This window comes from Cyprinodon tularosa, unplaced genomic scaffold, assembly GCF_016077235.1.
Source record: "Cyprinodon tularosa strain WSP-4 unplaced genomic scaffold, ASM1607723v1 ctg79, whole genome shotgun sequence".
NCBI lineage: Eukaryota > Metazoa > Chordata > Actinopteri > Cyprinodontiformes > Cyprinodontidae > Cyprinodon > Cyprinodon tularosa.
In genome coordinates, this window is record NW_024039551.1 from 927602 (window position 1) to 950124 (window position 22523).

Genomic DNA, 22523 nt, shown 5'->3' on the forward strand with positions numbered 1-22523 from the left:
GAATGTCCTATGGACAGGTGAGATAAAAAAGTAACAGTCAAGGCATATCAGCTCTATATTCATTCATTCATTCCTTCTTGTGTCAAGGCTCAGAACAGAGGACCCAGTTTTCAAAGCACACAGAATTTTTCAATAACGTTTATTAAGTAAACGGATCTGCAGTGAACAGTGAGGACGTCTAAGGCAGGAACCTCTGCAGGGAGAGAGCAAAGGTTAGTGACCAGGTCTATCTGGTGGAGGATTATAAAGAATGTTTGAGTCACTAACCTGTTCTTAAAGTTCAGTGCGTGTCCAGAGGATGAGACTGATTTCAGCTGGTCAACTGCCGACAAGATGTGAAAAACGCTGGCCAGAGAATCCCAGATGTTGAAACCCTGGAGGCTGGAGAACAGCCAGGAGATCAGAACCGAGCAGATGAAGGAGGGCAGGATAATTCAGAGGGCAAAGCCAAAGCCAGCGTCAAGGGCATGCTCAGAAGTCCGGACGAGGAGATCAGAGATCCGAAGAGGTACCAAAGGGAAATCCAGGACGGAATAAGTTCCAGGTTCAATAAACAGACAGAATCCAGCAGGAGTCCAAAGACAGGTTGGGAAAACAGATCAGAACGGGAAAAAGCAGGCTCAGGGGTCCAGAGGCAGACAGGTCAGGATCAGGCATTCAGAAACAACTAGATATGCTTGAAAACTATCACCAATGGCTTCAATAATCTGGCACCGATGACTGGTAGAGGGCAGGTTAAATAGAAGCTGGAGCAGGTGCATCAGATGAACGGTAATGAGAAACTGCGTGGAGCCAGGCAGGCGAATGAAGTGAGTAATCAAGCCACTCATCAGCGCCCAGATCAAGACTTATTGCTCAAATTCTCTGGTCTGGTTGAATTTCAAACCTCACCATAATGTATAAAGTTAAAAGTATAAAGTTAGAGATAAACAGCTACCAGATAGCATATAAAAACTTTTTTGTTGAGAGAGGGAGGTACAGTTAGAGGTACTGAGTATAAATTTTAAAATCTTTTGTGCCCAAAGAAATATGAAAAGAATGTGCATTTCAATAAATGGTGCGAAAGTCTGGAACAATTTCAGTGTTGAATTAAAGCAATATAAAATCATGACACTGTTTAAGAAAAGGCTTAAACTGGTATTCTTAAAAAGATGAAATTGAAACAGGGTGGTGAACATCAATGATTCTCTATTCACTGTAGATGGGTGCATATACTTTGCCTTTGTTGTATTAATATGGGCTTTGGGCAATAATTGTATGATGAATGTGTGTGTAGGCACTGGGAATGTGTATGTATGCATATATGTACATATACTAGTTAATTTGCTCACTTAGTAGACTTTTTCATTTTATAGACAAAGTTCAATAGGAATTGGGAAGACTGTTGATGTTTAGGACTATTAAAAAAGTGAAGGTGTATGGCTGAATAGGTTTCACTTCAAGGTAAAATGGTATTTCTTACAGAACTGTCTAAAATAAAGGTAATTATTCATTCAAGCCAAAAACATTTTTTAGAGATTTAAAGCCTAAAAACTTAATTTAGCATTTTATAGCTCTTTGATTGGTTCAAGCTGTTGCTTTCCTATATACAGGTGCTGGTCATAAAATTAGAATATCATGAAAAAGTAGATTGATTTCAGCAATTCCATTTAAAAAGTGAAACTTGTATATTATATTCATACATTACATACAAACTCATATATTTCAGATGTTTATTTTGTTTAATTTTGATGATTACAAATGACAACAAATGAAAATCTCAAATTCATCATATCAGAAAATTAGAATATTGTGAAAAGGTTCAAAATTGATGGCCCCTGGTGCCACACTCTAATCAGCTAATTAACTCAAACCACCTGCAAAAGCCTTTAAATGGTCTTTCAGTCTAGTTCTATAGGCTACACAATCATGGGGAAGACTGCTGACTTGACAGTTGTCCAAAAGACGACCATCGACACCTTGCACAAGGAGGGCAAGACACAAAAGGTCATTGCTAAAGAGGCTGGCTGTTCACAGAGCTCAGTGTCCAAGCACATTAATAGAGAGGCGAAGGGAAGGAAAAGATGTGGTCGAAAAAAGTGTACAAGCAAGAGAGATAACCGCACCCTGGAGAGGATTGTGAAACAAAACCCATTCAAAAATGTGGGGGAGATTCACAAAGAGTGGACTGCAGCTGGAGTGAGTGCTTCAAGAACCACCACACACAGACGTATGAAAGACATGGGTTTCTGCTGTCGCATTCCTTGTGTCAAGCCACTCTTGAACCACAGACAGCGTCAGAAGCGTCTTGCCTGGGCTAAAGAGAAACAGGACTGGACTGCTGGTGAGTGGTCCAAAGTCATGTTCTCTGATGAAAGTAAATTTTGCATTTCCTTTGGAAATCAAGGTCCCAGAGTCTGGAGGAAAAGAAGAGAGGCACTTCATCCACGTTGCTTGAAGTCCAGTGTAAAGTTTCCACAGTCAGTGATGGTTTGGGGTGCCATGTCATCTGCTGGTGTTGGTCCATTGTGTTTTCTGAGGTCCAGGGTCAACGCAGCCACATACCAGGAAGTTTTAGAGCACTTCATGCTTCCTGCAGCTGACCAACTTTTTGGAGATGCAGATTTCATTTTCCAACAGGACTTGGCACCTGCACACAGTGCCAAAGCTACTAGTACCTGGTTGAAGGACCATGGTATCCCTGTTCTTAATTGGCCAGCAAACTCTCCTGACCTTAACCCCATAGAAAATCTATGGGGTATTGTGAAGAAGAAGATGCAATACACCAGACCCAACAATTCAGAAGAGCTAAAAGCCACTATTAGAGCAACCTGGGCTATCATAACACCTGAGCAGTGCCACAGACTGATCGACTCCATGCCACGCCGCATTGCTGCAGTAATACAGGCCAAAGGAGGCCCAACTAAATACTGAGTGCTGTACATGCTCATACTTTTCATGTTCATACTTTTCAGTTGGCCAACATTTCTATAAATCCTTTGTTTTTATTGGTCTTCAGTAATATTCTAATTTTCTGATATGATGAATTTGAGATTTTCATTTGTTGTCATTTGTAATCATCAAAATTAAACAAAATAAACATCTGAAATATATGAGTTTGTATGTAATGTATGAATATAATATACAAGTTTCACTTTTTAAATGGAATTACTGAAATCAATCTACTTTTTCATGATATTCTAATTTTATGACCAGCACCTGTATGTCCAATCATATTCTTCTAAAGGGAGTTAACAATACTGCTAGGTGTTAAGGGCCCCTTGAATGTAATTGTCATGTTTGGTTTTAGGTTCCTAACCCACATGCAGAAACACTCGGAAATAGGAGAAAAAGTTCAAAGGTTTATTGAAACAACACAGAGAATAAAGAACTGATCCATGGGGTTATCAGATCCAGGACTGGTCACGACTGGGTTCACAGCAGAGGGGTACAGAGTGGTTAGCTGAAGTCCAGGAAATTTGCAGGGTGAGAGAGTGGAGGTCTGTACCTGATCTGGAGTTTAAGCAGAGCGGCAGAGAGGGGGAACCAGGAGGGTCCAGAGGCTGTCGGCAGGCTGAGGGCTTGGAGGAGGCAGAGCTTGGTTTGAGAGTTTGCAGGTAACAGGTTTGAGTTTCCCTTTCAGATTCTTCAGAGAGCGGGCAGGCAGATCTTTGACTGATTTGATTCTCCAGGGTTATTCAGAGATCAGACTGACAGAGTTTCAACAGAGAAACTCTTCGAGGTTTCCGGCAGGTTCAACCTGGGAAGCAGAGAGGACAAAGAGATTAGGTTCAGGTTTTCTGGGAGTCAAAGATTCAGACAGGTTGGTTGGCTCAGGCTTGCTAACCATAACTGGCAAACACTCTGGCGTCGAAGTGTAGCTCTCTGCCTCCTTAAGTGCTGGTCTCCTGATGAGCAAACGAGCTGCAGGTGGTGCAGTCAGCTCCAGCTCCAGGAGACCTAGAACGCCCTCTGGTGGAGAAAAGTGGACAGACCTCCAGATCCCGACCGTAATCTTTTATCTGTCACCTTGCTTTCTGCAAGTTCTAATAATAAAAAAAAAACAATAATGTGAAAAATGAATCTTTTAATTTCATAAAATATTGTGTAGAAATATGCACTCCTCATTTTGCTTTTATAAATAAGTAGGGTTTAAACAATTAATCAGATTAATCGTAATTAACCAATTTATCGTTAACTGGAGTGTAGAGACTCTAAAACAAGCTTTATCTTGCATTTAAGATAAAAAAAAAATAAAATAAATTTTTCTTCTTTCTGTTCTCTATCCAGAACTCCTCAAGTGGAAAAGTTTTAGCTTAGGTTTAAATCTGTACAAAGTCTTCTTTAAGGAACTGGCTATCTGATTATTAATCAATTGATTGAAAAAATAATCAACAGATTAATCGATTTGCCAAATAATCTTCAGCCTTAATATAAAGTATATTTTTTTAAGGTCAGTGTTTTTTGTTATAATAATTACTAATTGTTATATTAATTACTGTACTTGAGCTCCACCTTTATTGTACTCATCACTTTCAAGAATAACAAAGTAAAGGTTCCTTTCTTTATTTCCTTTCTCTGGTGCTTCATGGGGGAACAGGCCATGCATCATTTTTCCACTGACTGATGTTCTGCTTCATTTTGTCCTTTATGCTTCAGCACCGCCCACTGAGCAGCACTGATTAAAGCCATCACAGGAAATTAAATAGCAAAGGAACAACATGTTTATCACTTTCGGGAATCAAGAAAATGCATCATTGTCTTCAATGCATTTAAATAGTAAATGTTGTAATGAAATGAAATACAGCAATATGTTTGATACAGGCTGAAATGCTGCATGTCTTTAAAATGTCAATGAATTAAAGGCTAATTCCTGGTGAGGTTCAGCCTTACTTGCCTTTTTTAGTCTTATTTGTCCTTTAATTTTTTTTTAAATACAATATTTCATTAAATAATTTTATCAGCTTTATTATTTTTTTCACCTTAACTGGTCTCCTATTGCATCCAAATTACCAGATTTATTTCTATTTTCTGCTGTTCGCATTACAGGAATGAGTACCACGCAAGAGAAAATGTAAAACTAACAGTGACTGAATTTTACTCTGACCTTAAAGAGACAATATGTAACTTATTTGGCAGTTAATTGGCAAAAATCATGTATTGCAGTTATAAATACATTTTCTTCCAAAGTCTAATTACATTCCAAGCCCTCTTGTACCTTTGAATGAGTTAATAAACACACATGTCCAGGTGCACACACCAGATGGCGCCATTTTAAGTTGTCTCAATGTGATTACAGCCAGTGAAACGGGACAAACACGTTAGCCAACGAGTGAAGTTGGGAGATGTGGAGTCTACAAGTCATCTCCATGGCTGTTTCCAAATGTCCGCCCTATGCCATTTTAAATGAGTGTCTGAAATTCTAGTAGATAAAAAAGTATTGGACTCGAAACTTCCCACAATGCACTTCAAAAAGTAGTGATCAACCAGAGTCACTCAACAAGCAGATATATCCCAGATTGCTCTGCAAGAGCTCTCCTTGCAAAGCATTATGGGATTTTCTATCACAGTTGCAACAATAATAAAGAGCACAGAGAGAGTCAGAGTCATGTGATCAACAGGAAACGAAAAGTAGCGATCATCAACCTGAACAGCAAGTTAACTGAGTTTACTATGAAGTTCACTATATAGTCCCCGCTCTATATAGTGATTGAGAGATTGGGAGATTTAGGGTTTAGGGCGAAGTCCGGATACTGCGCTTGCCATGTATTTGTTCTACCCAGCCACTGAACCAGGTGAGTCCAATCTGGGCTATTGAATTCACTCTGTAGATTGCAAAAATCAAGAATGAAAACTGTACCATTAGGACACAAAATCTCTCGGTAACCTGTAAAAAAGGCAACGAGTGAAGCTGAAAGTAAAACTACTTTCGTATAATTAAATATATTGTTTTAGCAAAGTACTTTGTGCAAGCAAGATGTTTTCCACTTAGTCTCAGCAAAGTAGTACATGTACCATGGTGGTGTTTGGTTTGTATAAAACCTGTGTCTATTCATAATTCGATAGCCTGTCGAATCTACTTTGGGTTGACTATCCTCCCTCCTTATTGGGAATTCCCAAATATCGAAGGAGGATCTTAAAATTCCTCCAAGGCCATAGAGTTACGATAGCCTCAGGTACTAACAGAAAGAGAAGCTCAGATATTCTCATCATTTTCATCCTGGTATCATGCTGAGAATGTAGCCTGGCACTGGTATGTTCTTACCCAGTGTTCCCTCTCTTAGGCTGTATATCATAAAGAATACATAAACACCTCTCTAGAAAAAAAATCAGTCTCTAAGGCAATATATATACCGGGCCCTGTTCTCTAACTCGGAACAGAGTGGAGGAGCTGAAACAAAGAACTTTCCTTTGACAACAAAAAAAAAGAGTAAAGGAATAAGATTGTTGCAATTTTTTTAAAGAAGCAATGCTAATAAGTGTAAAAAATATATAAATGTTCACCGGTTATATATACATATGTGCTGAGAGGCGCCCTACTAAATGTCGTAATATGGGGAACAAATGGCATGGAATTGAGCGGTTGTGGACCCAATCTCTCGCCATTAGATGTTCAGTGGAAGCCGTCAACAGAAGGCGCGTTTGCCTGCCAAGCTCCCTTTCTGACTGAGCTCTCTGCCTGCAGCACGCCCCGAGCTCCTCTTTGACTCAAAGGGCTCATTTCACTTCTTTTAGCCTCATTCGCATGTGCTGCTACACAGAAACCCAGCTTGCTCACAGGCTCTCTTGTGTGTTCCTGTGTGTTGGAATGGTTGTGCATTTCTGACATTTCTTGTTAATGTGTTGCATTTACACAAGCATTTGAAGAAAAAAAATATCTGGGAAAAAAAAAAAAAAAACTGATGCAAGGACCCTAAACACTATGTTGACTGACACATATCAGCACTGAGATGAGGTGAAGACTGGATAGCTGCTATATCAACATAAGTTTTAAAGTGTATAAGCATCAGGAGAAACTGAAGAACTGTATAAGGAGAAATCTAATGTGATATATATATATATATACACATATATATAGTATATGTGTCTGTTACAGAAAAAATAAGAGTATTATTTTAGATGGACCAAGTCTCACAAAACAAAAAGTGAAAGAAGTTGTCTTTATGAGAAAGACCTGTCAAAGCTAAGTGTGAAATATATTTAGAATATTTATTGTAGACCTAACTTGTGTAAATGCTTTACTAATTTTGAACTTTTACTTACTGGAGCGTTTTTATTTATATTCTTTTTTATGCTGCTTCACTTAAGGAACCTAAACGTTACCTCAGTTTTTGGCAGGCTATTTATTTCAGTTGCTATTGCAAACTTACTTTACGCAGTACTGTCCAAAACTGCTAATTATATAACAAGGGGGTAGTCCAGTGACAATTGACAAAAGCGTTTGCTGACAGTATTTGTATCTGTCTGTTACAGGCAAGAGAACAGTATTATTCCATGTAAACTGTAAAAAAGAGATTTTCTTTCCAATGAGCAACACATTTTGTGTGAATCTATATTAGGGTTCAAATTAGTTTTAATACTGAGGCATTTTCGATTATTGCTTCAATATAAACCCATTTTCTATTTTAATAGCAATTACACATTCGTTAAAAAAATTAAAGATTTGCAAAGAATGGGTAGTTTGGTAAATAATTGTCAAAGCACACATTGATATCTCTTATACTTTGTGTTTATAGCTAAGACAAGCAAATATCCATTGATCCATCCATCTTATTCCAATCATTCCATCAGGGTCAGGGTGGGGCCGGCGCCTATCATCAGCAGTCTATGGGCAAGAGGTTCAGTACAACCTGGACAGGTCACCAGTCTGTTGCAGACCAAGTTATTACAGTCCTAAAACAGGTAATCGCTATCGCTATTATAGCAACTTTGTCGCTATATTAGGTGACTTTTCACCACACAAGACTAGATGCGTCAAACAACTATTGACACATCTAGCAATTCTTTTGTTTGTTGTTGAAAGCTGTCTTTCCTTCCTTTTCTTCTTTATTAAGTCACACACATCCAAACTTTCCCGTGGATCCCATCCTGTTTTACAAAGTGGCATGTAAAGTTAATGTAACGATGTTTTTTAATTAAGGTTTTCTGTTTTGATCATTTTCCATCATTTTAATACAGATTAGCAAGACGAAGTAAACTTGTTGCCACTTTTCTCCTGTCCTGACCACACTTCCATTAAAGTCCAATCTTTTATCCCCCCACAAAAGCTTTAAACATACTCTACGAAAAGTTAGAAGATTTCTGTTGTTAGTTTCTTTTTACAGACCCGTTTTGTGGGTTCTTGCTGGTGAACAGTTGGGACTGTTACCCAACTACTCTATGTATGGTTTGAGAGTTCTAATGTTAATGGTTTTTCCACTTTTTCTCTGTTTGCTCTGTAGGCGACTATCATCCAAAAAATATCTGTTCGACGCGCTGAATCCAAGGAGGAAAAATAAAGCTTTTCTGCAGTTAGGGATTTTTATTGTACTCTTTTTCTGTGAGGCTTTGTACAACAGGTAGATTTGAAGACTTATTTGCTTTAAACTTGCGGTCAACAGAAATATTGGCACCCTGCCTTAGCCTCTCTCTGAATCAAACAAACAAACAGCCTCAGAGCAGATCCAGTTGATATTAATTAGACAATCACTCAGCTCCAGACACATGCCTACACCCACTTATAGCTTCACCAACACATGCCCATACATACCTTTTACACATGCACCCTACCCTTAGAGACATGACAAAAATGCATCCTTGCCTCTACATGCTCTATGCCGACTTGTTTGCTCCAATTGCCTTGTCACAAATGTTTGCATTCCTTAATTAGCTAAAACAGAAAAGAGATTAGTAAACAATCTACTCTTTGTTCATCAGGCATTCTTTAGCAAGGAGAGTCATAACTGGCCATCCTTAAAGTTACCAGAGGGCGGTTCTACACAATTCCGTAGCATCCCTATAAAATACATGGATAAAAAAGGGAAGAGCTTCCATGCATTCATAAGGAAGTAGTGGGGAGGGAATAGGAAAAACTAAATTGGGGGTTTTAACAAATTTTGGGTTTTCATTTTACTTTGACTATAAATCTTAAATGACACAGTTAATAAGGGTAGTATAGGCCTCTGGTCTTACATCCTTAATCCTTCAGTGGTATAATACTCTAAGGTTTAACTTAGAGAAGGTACCCCATGATTCTTACACTAACACATTTATATAATTTGACACTATTAATATAATGATGTTAACGTAATGACAAATTATATCACTGTTTTAATTGATGTTGCTTAGTTTAATGTCGCAGGCTGCAGCACAAATGTGATTAATTTGCTGATTAGTTTCTTAGCTGATTGATTCACAGCAAACCTGGAAAATAAGCTCTCAGTTAAGAAAGACCACAACAAACTGTCCGCCTTTTCCTGAAAGCACAAGCCAAAAAGGTTTTAAAAAGTTAAACCATTTTGACTTGCAGTGTAAAGCTCTGAGGCTCACTTTAAATACTGTCCAAAGGAGAACTTATTGTCTTCCCTGGAAGTCTGTTGGATTAAAGGTTAGACATTTTTTACAGCCCTGTTTCACAAAGCAGGTTTACTAAAAAAATCTATGCTTTCTTAAACTAAAATCAAGGAAACTCTGAGGTTCCCCAACCTTTGTTTCCGTAATAACATTCTCCCTAGAGCTAACCTGACAGGAAGCAGGGAAGATAGAGCTTTTTCAAGTCAGAACACTTGACCAAAGTGCCTTACCCTACTTTCAGTCATTCACACACACACTTACGGTGGCAAACTACATAGTAGCCACTGTTAGTGAGCTGCCCAGTGGTTCACTAACAGATGTGAGGCTGTTGTACACTGGGACCCTCTGACCACCATCAGTAGTAGCAATGCAGGTAAAGTGTCTTGCCCAAGAACATAACGACACTGAAAGCCAGAGGCTTGAACAGACAACCCTCCGATTGCAGGACAAACTCCTGCACCCGACACCAATGTTTAGCCTGCCTTATTACATTCATCAGTGCCATGATTATTCAAGGCCTTGGTCAGAGTCTTCCTGGGAATCTAAGTGTGTTCTTATTGCCTGATCCTGACCCGTTCTGCCTTTGGAACTCTGAGCCTTTTCCTGTTCTGATCATTTTGCCTGACCTTTCTCTGGACTCCTGCTTTATTTTGCCTGTTTACCGAACCCGGAACTGATTACTGACACAGCCCTGGATTTCCATTCTGTACCTCTTCGGATCTTTGATCTCCTGGCCTGGGTTCCCGAGCATCTCCTTGAAACTGGCTTTGGCTTCACTCCTGGATTACACTGCCTTCCTTCGTCTGCTTGGAACTTTGTTCTCCGGCCTCCAGGGCTTTCAACTTCTTGGATCCTCTGGGCACCGTCCACCGCATCTTGTTGGCTGTGGAACGGCTGGAACCAACGTTGCTCCCTGAACATGGACTGAACTCTGAGACCATTTGTTACTCGAGTTCATAATCATCCTCCACCAGATTGAAGTAGTCACTAACCTGTGTTCTCTTCCTACAGAGGTTTCTGCCGTAGACGCCCTCGCTGTTCACTGCAGATCCGGTGTTTTCAATAAATGCTTATTTTTTAGATATCTGCTTTGAAAACTTTTCTGTTTGACATTGACAGTATTTCAGATATCACAAATACAGTCAAGCTGATGTGAAATGTGAAATGGCCACCTAAAATGATTAAACATTTCTATGTATATAAAAATTTAGTTTTGAACATTCTGAAATTTTATTTCTGCTGCAGGAATGTAATTTAGAATATATATCATGACTGTTCCGACCAAGAATGTGATTTATACCAGGAAGAATCATATTTTAGTGATCTACAATAGAACAAATGAGAGTAGAGATCTTCTCCTAAATATCAAAACGGCCTCTCATCAAGAATTCATATAAACATACACATTAACTCAAGCAGCAATCTTCTGCTTTCTCTCTGTCTCTTTAACAAAAGCCTAACTGATGGTGAAGAAGGTGTATTTCTGGTTGTGCTGATGGAACAGATTTTGCCTCCAGTTCATATCGGGTAGTGACATTGGTTGAAAGGTTTAAATAAATTGGTTTATGCTTTTCCCCCAACAGACCTTTCATGAATGCATAATCAAAACAGCTTCTTAAAGCTGCTTTATATTTTCTTCAGATACAAGAAATCATATGGTAGATTACCCTAAATCTTTTTGTGACAATCTTCCATACAACTGAAAGTAAAATGTGTTGTTACAATTACCTTACAGTGTAAGACACTTTATACGACTGACCATTTATCTATATTCTAATTTAAAACATGAATGTGACCAATTTTGACCCGTAATGATGGAATAAACGTCTCAGTCTTGGCTTGTGACTCCACAGCAGTGTCGCTGTCCTCTGGCCAGTTTCTTTGACTATCAGCCCAAGGGTCAGACCACTGAAGTGGAAGTTGAAGAGGGCTGTTTGAACGTAATAGGTTTTGACTGGCATGTGTTACATGCTCCACTGCATCATTGATTGAGTGCTTGTTTGCAAAATCACTGCTGGTTCCCCCTGTCTGGTCGGCCTGTGACACATGTGGTGTGTGGTCACTTCAGCTTGGAGAGAAGGAGACACAAGCTGCAGGTCCAGTGTGACCCAGGTGAGCAGACAGGAACATATGTCAAAGATAAGAGGCTGGAAAGGCTGAAAAGAAATTGAATTTTATCTCCTCTTATGAGGAATCTCAGCAGTGGAAGAACCAGCGTCTAAATTCATTCACAAATATTAGCACTTTGCTGTTCTCTCCATGGACACCCAGCATAACACCCCTCCTCCTCCTCTTCCTCTCCTGCATTTCACTCCCTTAAACCCCCCCACCCCACCCTTCTGGATTCAGTCATGCTTTTTACAGCTTGCAGGACGTGGCAGTTGAGGGAGGCTGGTGTCAGGGGTCAATGTCACTCAGCCAGTTGCCCACCTGAGTGATGTTGTTACTTTAGAGGACTTTCTACTTTTTCATCATGTTTATACATTTTGAACATCAACAAATACATACTTGTGATAAGAAAAATGGTTCGACAGCATAAAAAGTACAAACAACATGCTCTGGTTTTCATTTTAAAAAAGCTTATTAACATATTTCTAACCCTTAATTTTTATAGTTGTGTTCCACCTTTCAGCTGAAGGGTTTTAGTTATTTTCTGTTATCTGTCCAAGCCTGTAATAATGATAGTTAAGACTCTGAGTCTAAAGAAAACTCACACAGTGACGCTTTATTTTCCAACCTGTTCTAAGACAAAGTTAAGTTAAAGATAAATATTTAAGAGGGATAGCTTATCCACTAATACCAATTCAGAGTGATTCACCTCTGGTCAATTCAACGTTTTTATTAGTAATGATTACGCTGATCTATTACTACTTTAAGCACGTTCTTGCCTGTGGTTCCAGCCATTACAGGTTGCACTGAAAATGCAAAGCCAGAAAGCAGGGCTATTGCAGGTAGGGTGGGTGGCCTTGTGCCAACCAGTGTTGGGTCAGTTGTGAACATGTCATTCAAATAAATAAAACCATTTTGTGAATGGACTGAATCAAATCACTTTCATTAACTGATTCTTGATCAGTTTTGTTAAAATCAGTGCAAAGTTAAAATTACTGCAGAATCAGAGAGCTGGAACTTCCCCATTCCCTGACTCACTACAGTACCTGTTACTCAAAGCAAACAGCTAAGCTTGGCTGTGAATACCTAAAGAACAGTAAACCTGATCTCTGTTAACTTCACTTAGATAACCTACTAAACACAGATAGATGCTGCTGAGCAGTTATTTCCTGAGTAGTTCTCACAGGGAATGGCTCTTTTCTACCCTTTGGTTCTTTAGGAATCAGTAGTGATTTTTTCTGGGCTTTGATAGCAATGGTTCATTCACTGACTCTATTGTAGCTTTTCGCTGCGGATGGTGAAGAAGGGATCAGATCAACTCATTAGCACTGATTTGCCGCGTTTATTTTATCCCTCTTCAAAAAAAAAAATACTTGAAAACTAAAGGACTGGTTTATGCTCAGAAACCAGGTCGTCTTATTGTGTGTTGCAGTTAAAGGGCTGTGTATATTTCCGCAGCAGTGTGTCACAGTTAGCTTGTTGTAGGTATGACATATTTTTGATTTATGCCCAATTTTGAGCGTGGTCTGCACTATGTTATTCCACTGCAAAATGCAAGAGCGACAATCACGAACTAGCTGTGGGTCTAGATATGCCTGAAGAGGTGAGGAAGTGGAAAAACGCAAGGGGCAAGTTTGCGCGACAATCGAGGGACATGAGGGGGAAAAAGAGCAGGGATCCAGGTGGAAAAAAGTTCCCAAGGTTCATGCGCAACTCGCTCTTCTAGCTAGTCCATCTTCACAAGTCGTTTTCCCCAATGGCGGTCATACAAACAAAACAAGCCAGTAAGGTACCAAACAGGAATTACGCATAGTGTAGAGCGGATGTAGATTTGACCAATCGGTGCGTCCTGTCAACTTTGGGGAGATGCACCAGAGTGTCTGCGGAAGGGGCGGGGGCATATTTGCGTTCACTGTGACACACACGCAGCAACCTGGTTTCTGAGTATAAATCAGCCTTAAAGCAGATAGTATATCATTATAATCAATGAATCAACTTTATTGTCAACTACAATTTATATTGCAATCGAGATTTCAGTTTCAGTTCAAACCATTCATCACAATACATCACATACATTGGGGTGGGGTGGTGGGGCTGAGAGGGGGCACGGTTTTACTGAGGCCATGTGTGTCGCAGAATGCTGCCTTTGGAGGGTTCTTATGGCTTCCCAGGTTCCCACCGGTTACCTGACTTCCAATGTCCCAGGCGGTTACCTATAGCAATTCCTTTATATCTGTGGTAAGATAGGAACCACGTTGGGGAAGAGAGGAAGAGAGGGGGGGGGGGGGAAACTTTATTTCACATTTTATTCTTGACAGATCAGTTTGCGATATCAAAAAACTTTAGCACAAGAAAAGCACATGTAACACGAGACATTTCAGCAGAGGGTGACATGAAGACAATCTGACATTTGAGACATTAGTTGTGTGAATGATGAGTGTGTTCAATTTGTCCCAAAAGCTGTCCACAGGCCATTGTCCTTTATGAACAATTCTGGGCACATCCACAGATGTTCGCGGGTAGGGGAGGGAGGGACCAGTTCTTCTGTGCCCTTTCACCATAATATCCAGGGGAGACTTTGATAGGGGTTGGCCGAATCCAGAATCACACTTATTGTTTTGAAAGCAGGCTGCACAGGAATTTTCCATCAGTCTGAGTCTTTTCTTGCTGACTCTACCTGGCGAGTCTAATATTCCAAATTTGTTGGGCTTTTCCACCTTGAAGCAAGCATGCACATGTCATGATTATATTCTAAGGTCTTACACCAAAATGCAGAAGACCAAACAGAGAGACCAGGGAAAAGTTTAAACAGGTTTATTAGGAATAATGTGATGAATCCAGTGCTGCTCTGAACACTGTCAAACTGGAACTGGGAGGTGAGGGGAAGGCACTGCGGTTAGTTCAGGCTCAGTGGGAAATTTGAATCTTGGTTTTTAATAGGAGGAAAAGGTTGCGGACTCACTTCTCCAGGAAAAGGTGTCCGTTATTGAATCCAGTCTGTGAGGATTGTACCAGAGATTGTCCTGTTTGGTGATGGGTGGACTGGGTTACTCAGACTGCGGTTGTTCCTGGGTGAATGGAGAAGCTGACTGCCGCTCTGATTTCCTGCGGTACTTGAACGGGCCTCGGTGCAGATGAAACCTTTGCTTGGTGTGTAGCTCAAACGACCCCTTGGGGAAAGTGGATCCAAACTTCCTGTTTGGAACCCCAGCTCAGTTAGAAGCTCAGTTGAACCTTCCAGAGAGAGAAGGTCCGAACAAATCCAGTTTGCAGGATGACTTCCTGCCGAGAGGCAAAGACAAAAACAAAATTAAGGCTAAGGTTGACAAAAACTCAGTTTGACTCAGAAAAACTCAGCTTGGCTAGAGTATCCAAAAACTCAGGTTAGACTCTGCTAAACTAAGCATGGCTAGAGTACCCTGTATTGGCAAACACTCTGGCGTCGAGGTAGTGGCAGTCAGCAGCTTAAAAACACTCTACTGGTAATGAGGCAATGAGCTGCAGGTGTGCAGGGAGACCCAATGATAACGGGGCACCACCTGGTGGAGGAGGAAAAGAAACACAAAAACAGACCACACCAACTGGATTCCTGACAGCACATCCAAGATATTATTCCATCTCACCTTTGATTTCAACCACCGCAGCCTGCGTTGAATCGCACCTAGCATACCGCTCATCTCCCTATCTTGCTCGTTCACAGCCTTTGTGAGGGTGTCAACTGCTGCCGGCAGCCTGATCGATGCCCAAATTAGTGCCGACATCCTCTGTAATTGTAGATACAGGAGAAATCCTCATAAAATAAAAGCAAAAAACAAAAATCCATACATCTTCCATAGAACACAGACAGCTGTGCCCGTCCCAAGTTTCTGGGTGTCATCAAGCGGTGAACCCATCTACATTCCCTAATCTTCTGCTGGCAAGAAAGGAGAGGGTTTCTGACCTCACAGCTCAAAGTGGGTTCTGGGGTGATGGAAGGGCTGAGGGAAACCAAACACGGGGGCTCATGCAGCAACCATTGGTGTACTGAAAGTAGAAGGTTGCTATAAGTTTCAGACCCCAAAGATTGCTTGTTAGCTCATTTTGTACAAAGTTGTCCACCTTAGAAACCCAGCCACTTACTTTGGAGCAGCTTGTTCTTCAACTCAAAACAAAACTCCAGCAGAACTAGTCGAGGGCATCTGCTATGACCAACTGGGGGTGACAGAAAAGAGGGGCATAAACTCAGAAAACACGTCCCAGACCGCTTTGTTTGCAGATTCAATTGTTGCAGTAGCTCCATTATTGGCTCCATCTAAGAGAGAAACACAGCTAAACCAATCAGCTCTGAGGCGGTTTTACAATGGACGAGGTTGACTTACCTTTAGCTTCAAAGTCTGCCAAAATCTAAAAGTTCAAAGTACCTATTGTTGGCATCTCTCCATCCAAAAGTAACACTTTTTTTAAAGAGGTGAGAGTTTGATTAAACCATTGAAGTTTTCTGCATAAAGGCTCACAAAGATCACAATTCTTCTCTTTCCCTCTAATTCAAGACTGAAAATCAGTCTATTCAAAATCAGTTTATTCAGCATGTAATGTCCTCCTCCTCGCCTTGGGAAGGCTTGGCAAGTAAACAGTATCTTGGCTGATTACAACGCCTTACTCTATGCAGCCCAAGGTAAGATGAACACTTTGATCTGCTATTGATTGTCTCTCTCTTCTTCCCCTCATCCCTCCTCCTCTCTGCTGTTGTTGAAGCGTCGGTGAGTCAGCCGAGGCCCTAGGCTCCGAAGCAGAAAGCAGCTGACCGCTGAGGTAAATTGACATCCTCTCAAAGGTGTAAAAATCATCATTATGTTTAATTTAAGCCAAGAAGCTGTTTACAGAGTCACACTCATATGCAATGACTTTTCTTTAGAAATCCACAGCAAACAGTCCTGAAAAGGATGTAATAAAAGGCCAAAGACCCAAGCAAAAGTTGAATCAATTAGGAGCATAACCAATAAAGTCTAGAAGGGCCTGATTTTAATGCTTAGGCAGGTGAAGCCAGCATGTCAGGATCAGAAGAAAACTCTTTCTTGAGTGTAAAGTGGATCCAAGGATGACTGGGTTTGATACGTTCCCCCTCAGATCCAAACAAGTTCCTCAAATTTACTTTTCTATCTGACCAGACCAGCTTCATGTAAGAGTTTAAAGTCACAGTAGAGCTTATTGAGATAAAAAACCCTAAATTTAATTAAATATTACAGCTAAAATACGGTGTTTGTGTCCTGTAGGGCAATGGTTCCCAAGATGGTGGTCGGGACCGCCTGGGGGTCACGAGACCACTAGTGGGGGATCATGAGATCTTTGCAATGTGATCCCTGAAGTGCATGGATGACTAAATATATAAAGAAACATATAAATGTGACAACAGCAAACACATGTACTATTAAATAAGTAGCTGTAATATTTATTTATTCATTTAATACATAATTCAGATATTAATTACAAAATTAGATTGTAAAATACAGACTCAAACGCCATATTAAATATTAAGAAAGTGATGAATTAGTGAAATTTCATTTGGTTAATGACAAAATGCAAGTCAACATCTATTGTACCATACTGCAGAATCCTGCAAAATCAATGACTGGATGAAATCAGCTGGTTTTCTCTAGATGGATTGTTTTAACTAATCTGATTAAAATAGCACAATATGAACAATCTGAACTGAATTGAATTTAGAAAATGTGTGTATTCAAAATGAATGTAATGACCTCATTTTATACATATTATTAAAAATTGAAGGAAGTAATGATATATATATTTTACGGGCTTATTAGTCTATACCATTGTTAAATTTGGGGGTTAAAGGATAAAATTTGTGGGAACCCTGTTCTAGACAATTAAGGTCCAAATAATCTGACCTGGTAGGTATGGCGGACTTGAGTTTGATACATACCTTAGATTTAGAAATATATATACCAATATGACTGTTCTTGTGTGCATTAAAAGCTTCCACCTCCTCAGGCATTTGGTCGTTAGGTCATCCAGTTGCTACAGAGGTGCAGCTCTGTAGTTTAGTCAGTGTTTAGAACAGTTCCATCTCCAAGAGGTCCTGTAGGAGGAACAAATATAAAAAAAAAATAATGATCATAAACCAGAAGTAAATATTTACATATTTCAGATCTCTCAAAATGTTTAAAACAATTAATTATATGCTATATCTTTTTCTGTAAAATTATTACTTTTATTCTGCACTCTACGCAGTCTCCCAATTTATTATTTTACAGAAATCATATAATGATAATGAATTGATGAAAAGTTGTAGTTATGACTAGTGTTGCGCCGATGCAATTTTTTGGCCCCGATACCGATACCCGATACCTGGCTGTGCAGTATCGGCCGATATCGATACCATAATAATGTAAAATAATTGCCATTATGGCTTTGTCAAGCTGCTGCCTACCTTTGTGAAACAGGAAAAAATCTAATACAAAGTGAATCCAGTAGAACTTTTTATTGCCTACCAGGAGTGGGTGACAGTAGTTGAATAAACTGAGAGGCTCTCAAAATGGTATCGGTGCCCTATTTGTTGGTACTCGCCGATACTGATACCATCATTTTAGGGCAGTATCGGGGCCCTGGCCGATACTGGTATCGGTATCGGTGCAACACTAGCTATGACCCTGATAATGAAAAATCAAAATCAAAGTCCTCTTCTTGACTCCGCTGTTAATTTAATCGAGAACTGCCACAGCTGCCTAGAGTTCTAATATTTGTTTCCCCACCCCAATTAGTCTAAATTGAAATTAAAAGTCAAACATTACAGAATCAGATTAACCTTCAGCTGCTACAGCAATACATTATTGCTGTAGCAGCTGAAGGTTAGAATCTGACCTAAGCACGCTATCACTTTATTTGGATTTATAGTTATACATATGCATATATATATATATATATATATATATATATAAAAGAGTTATATGCATATATATTTATATTGCCTTGTGTTGTTGTATATATATATATATATATATATATATATATATATATATATATATATATATATATATATATATATATATAAAAATGTTTGTATATCTGGAGCGTGTAACAAAAGTAATTTTTCCTCTGGGATTATTAAAGCATGTCTGATTCAGATTTTTTGATCACCTTTTGCTTTAAAATCATTTACTAATTAAAAAGCAGTTTTCTAAAGTTTATTTATCGTTCAGGTGTAGCATCATACATCATCATACAGATGGCTATGACAGAGCAGCTCAGTCTGAGTTGATTTGTTCTGTTTTGCCCATTTACTTTCTGGGCCCCTTCTGCTCCTTGTCTGCCATACAGCACAGAATTTACCAATAAAAGCAAAAATATTGTGTTTGCAGCATTTGGAGCTTTGATGACAGCAGCCATCCAGTTGTGTGATCTTTCTGTCTGTTTGTTGTTAGATCTCCTCCTTGTGTTGAGGCTCAGGACCCCAAAGGACCCGGTCCGGATGAAGGGAGTGAGGAATCAATCAAGGCGCTAGTAGCAAAGATCTAAAGCTGAAATCTATCCAATATTTTGGTTGTTTGACACTGGAGAGTGATTTAGTGACTTCAGAGTGATAAGTGTCATGTTCCCACCCTCTGATAACCTTAATGAGAAAGTGCAGAAAGAAACACACATTCTTGTTTGTCTGTTTTATTCCTATGTTGTATGTCTTTTTTATTTCTCTCTGTTACACCACTACAGTACATGTGGTGGTGAAGGGTGGGTGGACGGGGGGGTTCTGCTGCTGCCGTGAGATGATGAAGTTTCTGGGAAAGGTGGATGTGCCATCCATTACAGGAGGTGGAAAGGTGTAGATAAATCACCTTATCAGGCCTGCCTTCTCCCCACTGAGCAGAGGGAGCAAAGCAAGGGGAAATCCATCAACCTCTACAAATGGGACATGACTCAGAGATCACTCTGGCTCTGTGCTGGTCTCTCTATACATACCTGACACCAGGTTTAACATTGTATTATGGCTCAGACCCAGCCTGCATCCAAGCCTGAATAGAGCTTACTGGAAGGAAAGTCTTAAAAATCCCCAAATAACAAATATACCATAGAATAAAGGAACTATATCGGATAATTTTAACCTTTTCAAAGTCCCCTATGTGCAAATAAGTGATAAAGTAATGCCTTTAGCACTAAGTCGGCATTCGTTTCTCATTAAATACAGTTGTCTTCTTCCAACCACTTCTGAAGGCTGACAAAGTTTGAAATCTCTTATGTCCAGAAAATAGCTTTTCATGACCTAGACTGCTGAGTGCTCCTCCTCCTGAGGATCTTTGGCAGATTAGCTGAAGAGAGCACTGTGAGCTGGTGGTCATCTATCTGTTGTAACCTTCTTAAGGACTGGCTAGAGAATCACTCATGGCTTGATGGTTTGTAGGTAAAATCATGTTCTACAAGTTTCAAGCAGTTTTCTTATTTTCTTCCTTATTAATTGCTGCTAGGATTTCAAGTTAAGCTTTTTGGTGCACATTACCCAGGTTGAAGACATTTCCCAGCCCCCACATAGCCTCAGCTACAGTACATGAAGCCTCACAGTCTGCGTCTGGAAACACATTGTCCATGATATTCACTGCAGCTCCTTATGTCAACCTTTGCCTGCTCTCCAGCTCTGTGATTCCACCAGCCTAGGCTCCCACTCCACTGTATCACCGGAAACTCTTTGCCAGAATCTCATCTGCTCCTATAGGCACTTGTTTGACCTCAAAGAGTAAACTAAGACCTCTCTGTTCATATGCTGCCTCACCAAGACCTGTGATAACAGCCATCCCCTGTTCAGAAGCCACTGAACCTCGAGAGCCCTGTTCCTGTTATTTTCTTTGTTTCTGGTTTCAAATAAATCTATCCTTTATCTACCACCTGTTGGGATCCGGAGGCTTGTCAACCTTTCTCCACCAGTGGGAGCCTGAGATCTTCCTCCTGAGGGCGCGAGCTGACTTCTGCACACCTGATTCCCATCTGCTCATTTGGAGGCTTTTAAGGAGGAGGAGTCAACTCCAAGACAAAACTCTCGCTGCCTGGAGCCTGCCTGTCTGCCCTCCGCCTCAGCCTCCGCCTCCGCCTCAGCCTCCGCCTCCGCCTCAGCCCTCTTCCTGCCGTTCAGCCTCTGGACCCTCAAGGTTCCCCCCTACAGATCAGAATACCCCCTGAGCAGGTACAAAACCAGACCACCGTCAAACAGCAAGTTTCCTGGAGCCACTCTAACCGTTTCTGTCCTCCTCTAGTTGCTTCCCTCCCGTGATCGACGAACCAAGACACCATGTACATTTTCTGAAAACATTGTCAATAAACCTTTTAACTATTTTTCCTGTCTCTTGAGTGTTTCTGCATATGGGTTAGAAGACTAGACCCCAACATGACACCACCTGCTTGCAGTATTCTGCATGTGAGTCAGAGAGTTACCTCAGAATATGATGTAGCTTAAGAAGAGAGGTTTCTGTCCTGCAAATTAGCAGCTAAAATAGCCTATATTAACTTTGAGTTCAAGTTATTTTGCTCTGCCTTACATCATACTTTCCTGAGCAGAGAATGTGAGCCTTTTATTGTGTGGATGCAGTGCGGTTAAGGCAGGTACTTCATGGAGGAGGCCTATGTTGACTTTCTACAACCACTTGTTTTAAATACTACCTCAATTACTACCTTGTGACTAATTTTGATAAGGTAATAGCATTAGGAGGACATAAGGATGACTCTACAGCAATCCCTCACACTACCCATGCATGCAGGGACAGTGGAGATGAAAAATTTATCTTTAACAAGAAGAAACCACCAACAGAACCAGAAACAGGCTCGCTGTAAGCGGCCTTCTGCCGAGGCTGACTAGAGTTCAAGTTGAAAGAAAAGACAGACTGAATGAACATAGAAGCACTGATCAATATTTTAGAAACGCTAACAGGAAACTAGCTTCAAAGGTGGATCTGCCAAGGAAAGAAACTGTTAAGCAGACGAGCTCTGAAACAGTTTTCATGTCAAAGGAATGAAAGAGAGCACATCCAGTCAGTCACAGTAAAAACTGAGCACATATCTATAAAATCTGTCTTGGAAAAAGAGAAACTAAACATTAAAAAAAACAGGTCAAACTTATCTATAATCTAAGATTATACATGCAGAATGGGAGAATAGAGATAGAAAAAAACAGAATGATGAAAAGGAGTCCCTATGTCCTCCAGCAGTCTAAGCCTATAGCAGCATAACTATAGAGATAGCTCAGGATAACCTGAGCCAATCTAACTATAGGCTTTATCAAAAAGGAAAGTTTTAAGCCTACGCTTAAAAGTAGACAGGGCGCCTGCCTCATTGACTTAAACTGGTAGTTGGTTCCACAGGAGAGAAGCCAGTACAATGAGATTCTATTTTTTATTTTTTTTATTTTATCACTTTATTTTTCAATATGTGAATTAGCCTATAACCATTAATGAGTGTTGCATTAGTTACATGATTAGCAGATAAAAATGTAGCTGATTATCTGAACAACCATTGCACATATTTCCCTCTTTATCATCCCTATCTCTGTTTCATAGAACATTTCTAAACATGTTTACATTCTTTTTCTGATCCTGATAAGAGAACTCCTATTTCAGCATCATCTAGATGATTCCTTGCGCACCCAGTTAATTTTGCTCTGATCTTCTGCAGCTCGGCAGACGCCCTCACAGCTACTGTAAAGTATGCACCTATGGCTCAAAATACAGGGTTGCTTAGCAACAATAATGACAGTGACCTTTTAGAAATCAGTGGGATATGTCCCACCAGTCGAAGACCCCGGCTTACGGCACAGTACACTTATGGAGCGCCTGTGTGTTTACCTCAGCTCATATCCTGAGCAGGCTGACAGAGCGAGCCACACATGCACAAAAACACACCTTCATCCACCA

The 22523-nt window shown here is 40.1% G+C and overlaps 1 long non-coding RNA gene across 1 annotated transcript; it reads right to left on the minus strand.

Annotated features, from left to right (window-relative positions):
• Nucleotides 1-15275: 15275 nt before the first annotated feature.
• LOC119773879 lies at nt 15276-16151 on the minus strand. The gene is made up of 4 exons (XR_005279470.1): nt 15999-16151; nt 15760-15831; nt 15581-15663; nt 15276-15404 (listed from the first exon to the last, which is right to left on the minus strand). It is a non-coding gene; the product is annotated as an uncharacterized LOC119773879 (long non-coding RNA).
• Nucleotides 16152-22523: the final 6372 nt, after the last annotated feature.